Consider the following 14,516-nt stretch of genomic DNA (forward strand, 5'->3'; position numbering starts at 1 on the left):
TTTATATTGGGGTACCTAAATTTTTTTAAATAAATAAGCAAACATGGAGTGGCTGAAACAAGACACATCTACAGGCAAAACCTGTTGACCATCACTTGCCATTTACACTCTCAGGATCTCTAAGCATTTATCACTACACTCAGAGTGTTTACATTCCTGTTTCCTCTATAAGCATGACACTATCTTAAGGTCATAGGGTCAGGTCCCTGTTTCATTTATTTATTTGTCTGTTTTAATTCACATATCATTTTTCTTCTTTCTCCCACCTACTCGTTCACTCATCCATCCAACTCACCAATAGATAGAATCACATTTCTATAAGCACTCTGCTAAAAAGGCAAAAACAAAGAGACGTGATCCCCGGTCTCAAAGTGTTCCTAGGCCAGTGAATAGAGACATAGACAAATGATTATAATACACACACTCATGAGAATATTATGAAGGAATCACATACTCAAAGTACAACTCTCAGACAACAGAAAAAGCACTGAACTATCCCTGGTTGAGTCAAGCTGGCTTCAGATAAGATATGAGCCAAAGGCAGAAATATGCCCCTTGGTAAGTGAGAGTGTTCCAGGCAACACGAACAGTCTATGCCGTGGTGTGTACATAGGAGAAAGATGGCATATTTGAGGAACTACAGCAATGCAGTTCTAACTTGAAACAGGGAATAAAATGAGTGAAAGTTCACAGTATATCACTCTTAAACAGGCAGTATTCAGTGCAATTCTTGGCACCTAGAGGATACTCAAAAAGTGTCTGTTTAATTCATTCATTCATTCAAAAACTGGGCAGGAAGGAATGCTGATCAAGCACAGCTTGACAATAATTAAGCAGTCCCTTAGACATGAGAGATATGCTGCGGGAATACATAATAGGAGTTGGTAGAGGAAATGTTACCTGATCTAATATAAGAACTATTCAATTGATACAGTAATAACAGTAATAAGTGACATTTATTAAGTGCTTACTATAGTCCAAGTACTTAACTAAGTGTACACCAGCATTATCTAATTTAATGGACATCACTACAAACAAAGCTAGTGGAGATGATGAAATTCCAGGTGAGCTATTTCAAATCCTGAAAGATGATGTTGTGAAAGTGCTGCACTCAACATGCCAGCAAATTTGGAAAACTCAGCAGTGGCCACAAGACTGAAAAAGGTCAGTTTTCATTCCAATCCCAAAAAAAGGCAATGCCAAAGAATGCTCAAACTACCGCACAATTGCACTCATCTCACATGCCAGTAAAGTAATGCTCAAAATTCTCCAAGCCAGGCTTCAGCAATACGTGAACCATGAACTTCCAGATGTTCAAGCTGGTTTTAGAAAAGGCAGAAGAACCAGAGATCAAATTGCCAACATCTGCTGGATAATCGAAAAAACAAGAGAGTTCCAAAAAAACATCTATTTGTGCGCTATTGACTATGCCAAAGACTTTGACTGTGTGGATCACAATAAACTGTGGAAAATTCTGAGAGGGATGGGAATACCAGACCACCTGACCTGCCTCTTGAGAAACCTATATATCAGGAAGCAACAGTTAGAACTGGACATGGAACAACAGACTGGTTCCAAATAGGAAAAGGAGTATGTCAAGGCTGTATATTGTCATCCCACATATTTAACTTATATCCAGAGTACATCATGAGAAATGCTGGGCTGGAAGAAGCACAGGCTGGAATCAAGACTGCTGGGAGAAATATCAAAAACCTCAGATATGCAGATGACACTACTCTTATGGCAGAAAGTGAAGAGGAACTAAAAAGCCTCTTGATGAAAGTGAAAGAGGAGAGTGAAAAAGTTGGCTTAAAGCTCAACATTCAAAAAACAAAGATCATGGCATCTGGTCCCATCACTTCATGGGAAATAGATGGGGAAACAGTGGAAACAGTGTTAGACTTTATTTTTTGGGGCTCCAAAATCACTGCAGGTGGTGATTGCAGCCATGAAATTAAGATGCTTAGTCCTTGGAAGAAAAGTTATGACCAACCTAGATAGCATATTCAAAAGCAGAGACATTACTTTGCCAACAAAGGTCCGTCTAGTCAAGGCTATGGTTTTTCCAGTGGTCATGTATGGATGTGAGAGCTGGACTGTGAAGAAAGCTGAGCGCCGAAGAATTGATGGTTTTGAACCGTGGTGTTGGAGAAGACTCTTGAGAGTCCCTTGGACTGCAAGGAGATCCAACCAGTCCATTCTAAAGGAGAACAGTCCTGGGTATTCTTTGGAAGGAATGATACTAAAGCTGAAACTCTAGTACTTTGGCGACCTCATGTGAAGAGCTGACTCATTGGAAAAGACTCTGATGCTGGGAGGGATTGGGGGCAGGAGGAAAAGGGGACGACAGAGGGTGAGATGGCTGGATGGCATCACCAACTCGACGGAGGTGAGTGTGAGTGAACTCTGGGAGTCGGTGACGGACAGGGAGGCCTGGCGTGCTGCAGTTCATGGGGTCGCCAAGGGTTGGACAGGACTGAGCGACTGAACTGAACTGAACTGAAGGATCCTATGCAGTATCATTATTCCCACTTTACAGACTAAAAATAGGTTCAGAGAAAGGAGTTGGAGCTCAAACCCAGGAATGTCTGAATCCAAAGTTCAACCTCTTATTCAACACAGTTTTTAGGTTTTTTTTAATAGAAAAAATCCCTGAGGATTTTTTGCAAAGGCTTTTGGTTGTGTTTGAACCCAGAGCATCAGAATACCAAGGAATAAGCTTGTTCTCTTTGTGGGTGACTAAAATTTGTCCAAAATAAAAGCTACTTTCTAAAGTAAGCAGAGAACTGACCACCAACTGGGAATTGCCACATCAGCATAATGCTGTTGCCAGCAGCTCTCAATTAAAAACAAAATAAAACTGTCTGGAAAATGCCATGGAGGGGGAGGCAGGGGGAATCTCCTTCCAGAGCTAGCCCAGGCCAGGCCTGTCTGCTGGGGACAGCTGTGTGAAGCTATCAGAAGACCCAGATGACCTACAGAGAACCCATCTGATATTTAGACTCCGAGACAGTAGGCAACAGGTTCCCTGTTATAGGGGGCAAATTTTTGTTTACTTTAAGACACCTGAACTCCCTTATATGTCAAATTTTGTAAATGACATTAAAGTGTCTTCAATGTGAACACTGAAATTTCATAATTTGTAATGAACTTCCCGGTGATTCAGCCGATTTCAGTTCAGTTCAGTCATTTCCTACTATTTCCAACCCCATGGACTGCAGCACACCGGGCTTCCCTGTCCATCACCAACTCCCAGAGCTTGTTCAAACTTATGTCCATCGAGTTGGTGATGCCATCCAACCATCTTATCCTCTGAAGCTCCAATACTTTGGCTACCTGATGTGAAGAACTGACTCACTGCAAAAGACCCTGATGCTGGGAAACACTGAAGGCAGAAGAAGGGGATGACAGTTGATTTCATGGATAAAGCAAATGTACCTAAAATAAGGAGCTAAAATCCGCAAGGGAAAGATGTGTTTTCAAACACCCATTGAGTACTTATCAAGCACCATTTTATATAAAGATGATATTGTAACCGAGGGGAAAAAAAATTACATATGGGTAGCAACTTACTAGAAGAGGTCTGCTATAAGCAAATCTAGGTAATTCTAGTTGATTACTTCCACTTCTTATCCATTTGTCATTTATTTTCTATTTTTAAAATATTTTCTTTCTTCTCATTCTTATTGAGGAATAATTAACAAATATAACTGTGCATATATTAAAGTATACAACATGATTTGACATACATATATACACTGTGCAATGATGATCAAGATCATACACTTGTTACTTGTATCTCCTGTAATATAGATGAACAGTTCATTATTTTATGCTGATAATGAATATACATTCTGCAATTAACATCACCTGGGTTCAAACTGCCACTTTGCCACTTGCTACTATGTGATTTGGACAAATGACAAGTTTTCTCCAAGTCTCAGTTTTCATCATCTATAAAATGGGTGTAATGATGGAAACTTAGATATATTCCTTCCAAAGCTACCTGAATGACCAAATTAATGTTGTAGAAGAAAGGGAAAGAAGAAGGCACATTGAAAAACATTTGGAAAGTAACACAAACAAGTCACAGAGATGGACTTCTGAATACGACATTTGTCAGAAAGGCAGGCATCACGAATGAAGTCAGGTTTCAGCCTGGATCCCTCAGGAAAGATAGTGAATCACTTGGATGAAGCAAGCAGATAAGAGGCAGGTTGGTGAGGAATGTGAATCTGGGACCTTCTGGTGGAGACAACAGTGGAAAGTTACCTATGTCCTGTGGCCACTTCTATTTTGAAGAAGAGTTCTGGAAATACAGATTTGGAAGTCACGGGTTCATAAACTAACAAGAAAACCAAGCCATGTACACTGAGTTACCCCAGAAAGAATATTTCAGCAGAAGTTGCAAACCAGTGGCCCATGGACCACATCTGGAACACAGACATGTTTTGTTTGGCCTCCACAGAGTTCTAAAAAAAGCTTCAGCCAACATACAAAAATCTTAAGATTGCAACTCTTTTAAAAATTGGATTTCTGGTTTGTCTTGAAAAACTAAAAGACTTAGCAATTCGGGGCCAGCATCCCCTCTCGAGATCATTTCAGGAAGCCCCCCTGAGACCAGGCTCACGCGACACAGTTAGTTCACTGTAGTTGTCCCCACTCACAAGGTGTGGACGTGTACACTTATCTCAGCCTGTGTTTCTCTTATGCTATCTTCTGGGATTCCACAGAAACGTGAGTTTGCTTCTTTTGTGGTACAGTTCCTGGCAGAAAAGAAAGAGAAACGAACCAAGGTCAGGAGCCTCTGAAAACTCACATAAAGAGACTCCAGAAGAGGAACCTGTGAATGGGACATAGACAGAAGTGTCAAAAAGGTGTAAGCATGCGAATTATCATCAAGGTCAAGAGAACAGAAGGGTCACTGATTCATTCTTGATCACTCTTTGCCTGAAACTCCCCTCCCCAACACCAGCAAGTCTTTTCAGCATCAGCTTCATATAGATCCCCACTCTAAACACTTTCCATCATCTTTATGACTGTGGTCCAAAGCACAGTCATTTCTCACTTGGATTACTCAACTGCTGCTTGCCTGTTTCTACTCTTATCTCCCTCCAATCCTTGCTCCACACAGCAGCTAGAAACAGCTCCTTAAAATGTAAATCGGATCATGTCACTCTCCTGCCGAAACTATGCAGTGGCCTAGAATCTGCTGATTCCAAGGCTGGACAAGGCAAATACCAAGTGACATCCTATGGCACCTGGAAGTAAACATGTACTCAGAAAAAAAAAAAAAATGGGGCACAGAAGGACACAGAAGCCGACATGAAGGGGTTCCCAACGGTTAAGTCAAAGACTGTTTAGGCAACAAAATAATGATAATAATGGATTATAACCAACAGAATAAAATAAGAATTCAGAAGCACATATTGATAATAATAAATAAATATTTGAAAGAATAAACAAGAAGAGACAAGGGGAAAGTCACTAATAGGAGAGTTCCAGTTAATAAATACAGAAGAAATGATAAACATAGAAAAACACTACCTGGCAAAACTAAAGGAATAACTGTCTCAAGCAAGAATTAATAATGAATGCTAAAACTACTGGGCAAAGATACTACAGGAAGCATGATATGTACATAGTCTCAAAGGATCTCCCCACAAGGTAATATTAATTACAAAGGAAGAAGTAGTAAGTTTATACTGGAAAACCTGGGAGACACAATCTTAACCAAGAGACATCACAAGTTGACCTCACCAGTGATGGGGCCAATTGACATCACATGTCTCCTGATATCATGTACTATTAAAGAGCACATCATTTCTCTGGTTTTCCTGCCAAAAATGCATAATGTAAATGGAATCCTGAGGAAACATCAGATAAGTTGAGGGACACAACACAAAATAACTGGCTGGATGCTTTAAAAGGTCATGGTCATAAAGAACAAGGCTGAAGAACAGTTTCAGATTAAAGCGGACAAAGAATATGTCACAATTAAATGCACTGTAATTCCAGATTATGTTCTGGACCAGAAAAAAGAGACATCAGTAGAACAATAGGAAAGAGTATAAGTTCTATACATCCGATAATAGCACTGTATGAATGTCAATTACCTGGTTTTGACCATTGTACATGAACATGGAAGATGTCAGTGGGAGAGAGAGGAGAAAAATGTGATGGGCAGAGATACACAGAAGGTTCCAACAGTACCTGAAAGTGATGGGTCATTTTTCAGTAGGTAACAGGTATATGGATGTCCACTACAATATTCTTTATTCCTTATATATGCATTATATTATTCTGTGTGTATAAACATGTTATGATTTTTTAAAGAGGAGAAAAATTTTAAATACAAAGTATAATAAACGTTGCTGTGTCCTTTTAGATTCTGTTGTCTAAGCCTCAGAGCCTAAGCTCTATTTTCTCTTTAAAAAAAAAAAAAAAAGGATAAAGTATTAGAAAGCTATAAAACACATTTGTGCTCCTAATACTTTCTCCTTTCTGCAATCTAATGGTCTATAAGACAGTTGAAAAGGGGCATGTCACTTCTTCACTATGTGAATCACTGTTTTATAAGCCCTGGCCTGTACTACTATAAGTCATCTTATGTATCACATGAGGTCCCCACATGTGTTCCCAGGGATGTGTGTCCATACGCTGAGTTAGAAGGAGAATATTGTTTGTGTAAGAAATAGTTTTGATGTAGGTTCAAACCCCATTCCTCCACTTTCCAGTAGTGTGAGGTGTAGCAGGGAAGTGACTTCACTTCCCTGAGTATTTCCAAATCTGTAAATGAGAGAAAACTCTGAAGTTGTTATATGGCTGAATTGAAACAATAAATGATAAATAAAAACCCAAGTAACTGTGCCTGGTATATAAACATAGATATTCACATGTGAGCAATACTCATCATTACTGTCTTTCCTTCATTTCCAACTGAGACTAAGAAAGCAAGCCTACCTCTGCCATAAATCCCAAGAAATAAAATCATATTGCAATAGAGCATGACATACCACGTCTGCACCGATGGCCACATATCTACCACTTCTGAGTATCTTCACCCCAATATTGGGGCATCATCCTAACATGAGGATCTGGTATAGTGGGCATGGCAAAGTTTCTGCAGCCACAGCTGGACTCCAAAGAGTCATCTCCTTGTCCCATGTGACCTTGGACAAATGACTGAACCCTCAAAGCTTCAGAGATTTCCTATTTAAAATGGGGAAACCACCACCCTCTCACAGGATTTCTATCAAAATGTACCCTGCATCAATGTATAAAAACAGTGCCTGATGCATCTATTAAATCCCAAATCCTAATTTATCTCTCCCTAGATATATATTACTATTTGTAAAATAGAGAAAAAAACAAGGACCCACAAGCACAAGGAACAAGATCCAACATCTTGTAACAAGCTATAATGGAAAGAACCTGAAAAAGAATATATTCAGTTCAGTTCAGTCCAGTCGCTCAGTCGTGTCCGACTCTTTGCAACCCCATGAATCACAGCACGCCAGGCCTCGCTGTTCATCACCAACTTCTGGAGTTCACTCAGACTCACATCCATCGAGTCAGTGATGCCATCCAGCCATCTCATCCTCTGTCGTCCCCTTCTCCTCCTGCCCCCAATCCCTAAGAATATATACTAAGCTATTAAAAAAAAAAAAAGAGTGAAATAATGTCATTTGTAGCAACATGGATGGACCTAAGATCATACTAAGCAAAGGAAGTCAGAAGAGAAAGACAAAAACCATATGGTATCACTTAAATGTGCAATATAAAATACAACACAAATGAACATATCTACAAAACAGAAACAGACTCACTGACATAAAGAACAGACTTATGGTTGCAAAGAGGGAGGGAAGGATTGGGACTTTGGGATTAGCGGATGCAAACAACTACACAGAAGATGGATAAACAACAAGGTCCAACTGTACAGCACTGGGAAGTATATTCAATATCCTGTGATAAACTATGATGGAAAAAAGTATGGAAAACAATGAACAAATATATTTATCCATATAGCAGAACTGAACCTCTTTGCTGGATAGCAGAAATTAACACCATAAATCAACTATACCTCAATTTTAAAAATTAAAAGGAAAACATAAAAGAAAAAAAAAACAGTTCCTGATGCATTTTAGATACTGCAAAGATCTCAGTCTCTCCCTTTGGAAGAATATCAAAAGAAACTAAGCTCCAAAGAAGGGCCATGGAAATCAAGGAAGGAAAAGTACTGGGGAAGAGAAGGCAATACACAAACTGGTTAATCCAGACCCACTCTAATCCTGGTTAGACCCTAAATTTCCTTCACCTCAAAGAGCTTCAGTTTCCCCCTTCTATAAAAGAAAACTGCTACCATCTCTTTTGTAAGGCTGTGAGGGTTGGTGGAGGTGATGAAGTATGTCCCATGCGGCCATGGATCTGCTGGGAGATCAATACATACACAGCTGGAGCTACAGGGAGCTAGTGGAGGTGATGGAGTTCCAGCTGAGCTGTTTCAAATCCTAAAAGATGATGCTGTTAAAGTGCTGCACTCAATATGCCAGCACATTTGGAAAACTCAGCAGTGGCCACAGGACTAGAAAAAGTCAGTTTTCATTACAACCCCCAAAAAAGGCAATTTCAAAGAATGTTCAAACTAAGGTACAATTGCACTCATCTTATACACTAGCAAAGAATGCTCAAAATTCTCCAAGCAAGGCTTCAACAGTATGCAAACTGAGAAATTCCAGATGTTCAAGCTGGATTTAGAAAAGGCAGAGGAACCAGAGATCAAATTGCCAATATGCACTGGATCACAGAAAAAGCAAGAGAATTCCAGAAAAACATCTACTTCTGCTTCATTGACTAGGCCAAAGCCTTTGACTGTGTGGATCACAACAAACTGGAAAATTATTAAAGAGATGGGAATACCAGACCAACCTACCTGCCTTCTGAGAAATCTATATGCAGGTCAAGAAACAACAGTTAGAACCAGACATGGAACAACAGACTGGTTCCAAATTGGGAGAGGAGTATGTCAAGGCTGTATACTGTCACCCCTGCTTATTTAACTTCTATGCAGAGTACATCATGCAAAATGCCAGGCTGGATAATGCAAAAGCTGGAATCAACATTGCCAGGAGAAATATCAATAGCCTCAGATATGCAAATGACACCACCTTTATGGCAGAAAGCAAAGAGGAACTAAAGAGCCTCTTGATGAAAGTGAATGAGGATGGTGAAAAGCTGGCTTAAAACTCAACAATCAAAAAACTAAGATCATGGCATCTGGTCCCATCACTTTATGACAAATAGATGGGGAAACAGTGGAAACAGTGAGAGACTATTTTCTTGGGCTCCAAAATCACTGCAGATGGTGACTTCAGCCATGAAATTAAAAGACGCCTGCTCCTTGGAAGAAAAGCTATGATCAACCTAGACAGCATATTAAAAAGCAGAGACATCCCTTTTCCGACAAAGGTCCATCTAGTCAAAGCTATGGTTTTTCCAATAGTCATGCATGGATGTGAGAGTTGAACGTTAAAGAAAGTTGAGCGCTAAAGAATTGATGCTTTTGAACTGTGGTGTTAAGAGAAGACTCTTGAGAGTCCCTTGGACCACAAGGATATCAAACCAGTCAATTCTAATGGAAATCAATCCTGAATATTCATTGGAAGGACTGATGCTGAAGCTCTGACACTTTAGCCACCTGATGTGAAGAACTGACTCACTGGAAAAGACCCTGATGCTGGGAAAGATTGACAGCAGGAGGAGAAGGGGATGACAGAGGATAAGATGGCTGGATGGCATCACTGACTCGATGGACGTGAGTTTGAACAAGCTCTGGGAGACAGTGAAGGACAGGGAAGCCTGGCGTGCTGCAGTCTGTGGGGTCACAGAGTCGGACACAACCGAGCAACTAAACTGAACTGGAGCTACAGGAAGCTGTATGGGGATTCCCCCAGCCTGTTTCAGCCTCTTGCTCCCTTTCTTGAGAGCCTGAACTATCATTTAGCATTCAAGGCTCAGGGTCTGGAAGTAGTTATCCCTTAAATCCTTCTCTGTCTAAACCATCCACAGCCCTGGCTCCTGGACCCTCACAGAGGAAATAAAAGTCCCCCCAAGGCCAAGAGAAGTATCACGGTACTTTCTAAAACCCACACCCCTACTCCCAAGCCACACCACAACTTCTGTCTGTGCTTTTTTGAACTCTACATTCTAAAACCTGTATTTAATCTTCCTAAGCAACCCAGAAAAAAGGTAGTCCTAATTCAGTATGTGTGTTAAGATTATAGAGACTTTCTAAAGGATGGACTTAAATGTCATACTCTTGACTTTGGAGGAAAATCTGAGGACAAAAGAGAGATTAGGAATTGTGGGATGGGGGAGGATGGAGATTTAAAAACAAAATTAGGTTAAGGTTACAAGGATAAAAGTTAAGTAAGAAAACAAAAGCCTGGTTAAGGCTGCTGTGGTTAAAGTTACAAATAAAGTCAAACACTTCATAGATCTCTAGTTCGCGAACCCAAGAGAGCTCCGGGGCGGCTCTCATGAGCTTGAACAACAAGCTAATTTTCAAGCAGGAATCAAAGGGGTTGAGCCCCAGGACAAATAGGTTGAAAGCCCAAGCATAAGCCTGGGCTCAGAGAGTTAAAAGGAATGCAGACTGCCCCAAAACACACCAGCCGTTTGTTTTTTCTGCCACCTCTCCAACGGTCATGTCTGGAGTGTGGATAAACAGTTTTGGGGGAAAAAATTCTGTGAACTACAGACTTTAAGAAAATAAAACACTAGAAGAGTGTTTCTTAAAGAGCTATATGTGTGCCTGCATATATATACAAACATAGTGAAAGAGAAAAAAGAATATATACATATAAATATATATGCAAGTACGTGCATATGCCAAAATTAACCAAACTTCTGCATGTTTTCAGGTGTGAATAACAAAGGCTGTAACCAGCCTTTAAGAAGTTGTAGGTATTTTTAATAACAAAACCAAAGTGTTGTTCTACAAAGGTATTCCATAAATAGTGAAGGGTGTCTGAGCAACATTTCGGGTTTATTTAATAAGATTAAACTGTGTGCTTTTGGTTATTATTAATAGCATATTTTATTCTAGGTTGCTTAGAAATGTGTTTGGAAAGTCCCAGATAGAGGACTAAGAAAATGAGACGAGAAAGCTGCCTTTTATGGCTGCCCCACTAGGGGCCAGGAATTGTGCTCAGTACTGTTCCCATACTGTCCTATTTCAACTACGTGACCACCTTCAACGGTAAATGTAACCACTCAAACTACACAGTTCGCAAGCGGCAGAGCCATTCTTGCCCCAGAATCTAAGGCTTTTTCCATCATTATTCCGCATTTCTTCCCAATTAAATACTCAAAGCCCGTAGCAGTCTTTCCAAGTACTGTTACAGGCAGAGTAATGTACCATATTCCTGGGACAAGAAAACTACACAGGCAGGAGTGGAAGGTAAAAAGGCAACTTTTCTGTGATATCTACTTTAGCAAAACTGAGACAAGAAATCTTTTGGTCCAAGAGGTAAAGCAAACAGATGAACAACTTACACATGGTAGCTGATAAATATTTAATGTCACTTGGTACAGTGGGTCTTCGAAAATGTCTTTCAGCTCTGAAGGCCCTTTCGTAAATCCACATTTCAGCAGTGTGGCCAAGGCTCAGAAAAAACACATTTTTAATAAGGACTGTGCCAACATGAAAGGTTGAAAATGGAATATAAGACCCACAGGGGACCACACACTCTAAGGGAGACAGGGTCCTAATGTGAAAAAGGGAATAAAAAGAGGCCAGAAACATATATATACACACACACACACATATTTGAGAAAAATACATACATCTATATATATATTCTTGGAGAAGGGAATGGCAACCCACTCCAGTATTCTTGCCTGGAGAATCCCATGGACAGAGGAGCTTGGTGGGCTACAGTCCACGGGTTCGCAAAGAGTCGGACACGACTGAGCGACTTCACTCACTCAGTGGATGATCTAGTCAGGTTAAGGGGCATCATATTCCAGACAAACATGCCCAGGTCACAGGGCACTGACTACTCTCCAACCACTGATGGCATCTCAGCCGCTTAACCTGTGCATGCAGAGTCCAGCATCACATACTCAGCACGTATGGCCCTCAGGCCGAGGACTCTCTCCACTCCTTTCTCAGTTTCTCTCATACAGTGCTGGACCCTTGCTACTAGTCTCTCTCTCTCTCTCTTTTTGGTCTTATTTTGGTGCTTGAATCTGATGCTTTACCCAGGGGACAGGGAAGATTAGTGACAGCAGGAAGCTGCTCCCACTCCTGGGCCGAAAGGACAAAAGGAGGAGGTGTGGTTGCTGGGGTCACTCAGCAGAAGATGGAGCCTGCCCTGTGGGCGGGAGAGCCACAAGGGGGATGTGGCCACTGCCAGAAATGCTGTCCAAGGCAGAGAGTGAAGGACAATATATTTTGGCTTCCCTTTCTCCTATCCTCCCATCTCCCACTGGTGTCGAACTGTCAGAGGGCAGGGGTCAACCATCTGGAATGCAGAATAGAGCAGGATAGGACAACAAATAGATCTGGGCCAAAGGCCAACACCATTGATGAGTTAAGGTATGTCACAGACCACTGATGAGTTAAGATATGTCAAAGAACAGTGTGTCGTGTGATACTACAGTTGCTAAACACATGCACATACAATTTAAGCAAATATACACACACTGCACACAACAGAGACTGAGGCATTGTGAGACAGAAGAGAAAACAAGAAGAGTAGAAAGATACACTGTCGGTTCTCATTATCCACCAAGGTTTAGGTTCAGTTCAGTCGCTCAGTCGTGTCCGACTCTTTGCGACCCCATGAATCGCAGCACGCCAGGCCTCCCTGTCCATCACCATCTCCCGGAGTTCACTCAGACTCACGTCCATCGAGTCCGTGATGCCATCCAGCCATCTCATCCCGGGTCGTCCCCTTCTCCTCCTGCCCCCAATCCCTCCCAGCATCAGAGTCTTTTAGGTTCTACGAAGTCTCCACAAACATGGCTCCATCATTCCTAGGGGAAACACAGGGTTAGGTTCCTGCAAGCCTCTGGTTCTGTTTTCACCAACTTATGAACACATAACCTTGTTTTTTGTGCTTCTGTTTAAAAGCACACCATTTAATATATGCTGTTGATTCATTAACAGTGAATGCAAGAGCCAATAGCACTTAACTCATGTCTGAACAAAGTTTATCTAACACAGTTTCTCTATAAGTCAGAGCAGAGCCTTCCTATATTTACAAATACAGACAATACCAAGCCTAGGGGTCATTTAAACAGTAAAATCACCAATGAAAAGCACAAAAATAAGAAAAATAGGGTATTAATAGATCACAAAAGGACACATATAGAATGACAACAGAAACCAGAAGGCAGAGTGTCACCTAGCACAAACTCTGCTGGGAATACACACACAACTCAGAAAATTTTTGCTGCTCCATGCTTATCTGACAATGACCACAGAAGCACCACCAATATTAATTTGGGAGTTGCAAATAAATTTTCTTGAGTAGGTGAATTTTAAAATACAGAATTTGCAAACAATTAGAACAAAGCATATATCAAGATATTTAAAGAAAAAGAAGTTATCCCTAGATGGTAGGAGATGAAATGTTTTTTATTTCATTCTATAGTTTTACTTCTTTTTATTTTCAACTGTTGCCTAGTATGCATTAAGCTTGTAATTAGTGGTAGAGGGCAGAGGAGGAGACAGATTCTAAATTTAAGAGTTCAAAAAGAAAGAAAAACTAGGAGCGAAAGTATTGAGAAGTAGAATCATTTAGTTGAGCAGGAGGTGATGCTAGATATGGCCCCAACAGCAGAATGGGTCATCCTCACTGCGTGATGTGAAGGGCTGTTCCAAGGTGCCCCTCCAAATCTCTACCACTCCTTCAGCAAACAACCCAAGGGGTGAGGAGGATGGCTGCAAAGGCCAACCATGGGGCAGGCTGAGGACAGGAGGGGCCACATGAGCTGACTTCCTGAATGAATGGACAACATTCCCCAGACAACCTCGCTGGGCTTCACAGACTCACACCCTCCTCATCCATCTTGAGCAAAATCTCCTTATGCTCAAGCTGACTCATGAGAAAATGTGAGCCTCTTTCAAATCAATTCAACAAATATGATTTGAGCCCCAACTATCTGAACTATGTACAAATTTCTGTACAAGGTGCCAGAAGAATTAAGCATCATTTTGCATGTTTTTATCTCTTTGTTTTGTGTGTTTGTCGTTCAGTTGGGTCCAACTCTTTGCAACCCCATGTACTGTAGTCTGCCAGGCTCCCCTGTCCATGGGATTTCCCAGGCAAGAATACTGGAATGGGTTGCCATTTCCTTCTCCAGGGGATCTTCCACACCCAGGTATGGGATCTGGGTCTCCTGCATTATAGACAGACTCTTTACCATCTGAGCTACCACTTTTGTGTTTTATCTGTTTGCAAATAATATTCTACCTAATTTGAGAATAATCAAAAAGTTTGGAT

General features: G+C 40.9%; 1 protein-coding gene across 8 annotated transcripts in view; it reads right to left on the minus strand.

The window, feature by feature from the left end:
- FGGY (FGGY carbohydrate kinase domain containing) overlaps positions 1 to 14,516 on the minus strand; it is a 502,857-nt gene that overhangs the window by 373,417 nt on the left and 114,924 nt on the right. The window contains exon 1 of one of the 8 annotated variants that reach the window (XM_068964003.1): positions 4,668 to 4,715. The exons of the other annotated variants lie outside the window; for them this stretch is intronic. The gene's annotated coding sequence lies outside the window, so the exon portion shown is untranslated. Of the gene's footprint in view, positions 1 to 4,667; positions 4,716 to 14,516 lie in introns of those variants that run through there. 8 annotated transcript variants of the gene reach the window in all.

This window comes from Capricornis sumatraensis, chromosome 2, assembly GCF_032405125.1.
Source record: "Capricornis sumatraensis isolate serow.1 chromosome 2, serow.2, whole genome shotgun sequence".
NCBI classification, from domain to species: Eukaryota; Metazoa; Chordata; class Mammalia; order Artiodactyla; family Bovidae; genus Capricornis; species Capricornis sumatraensis.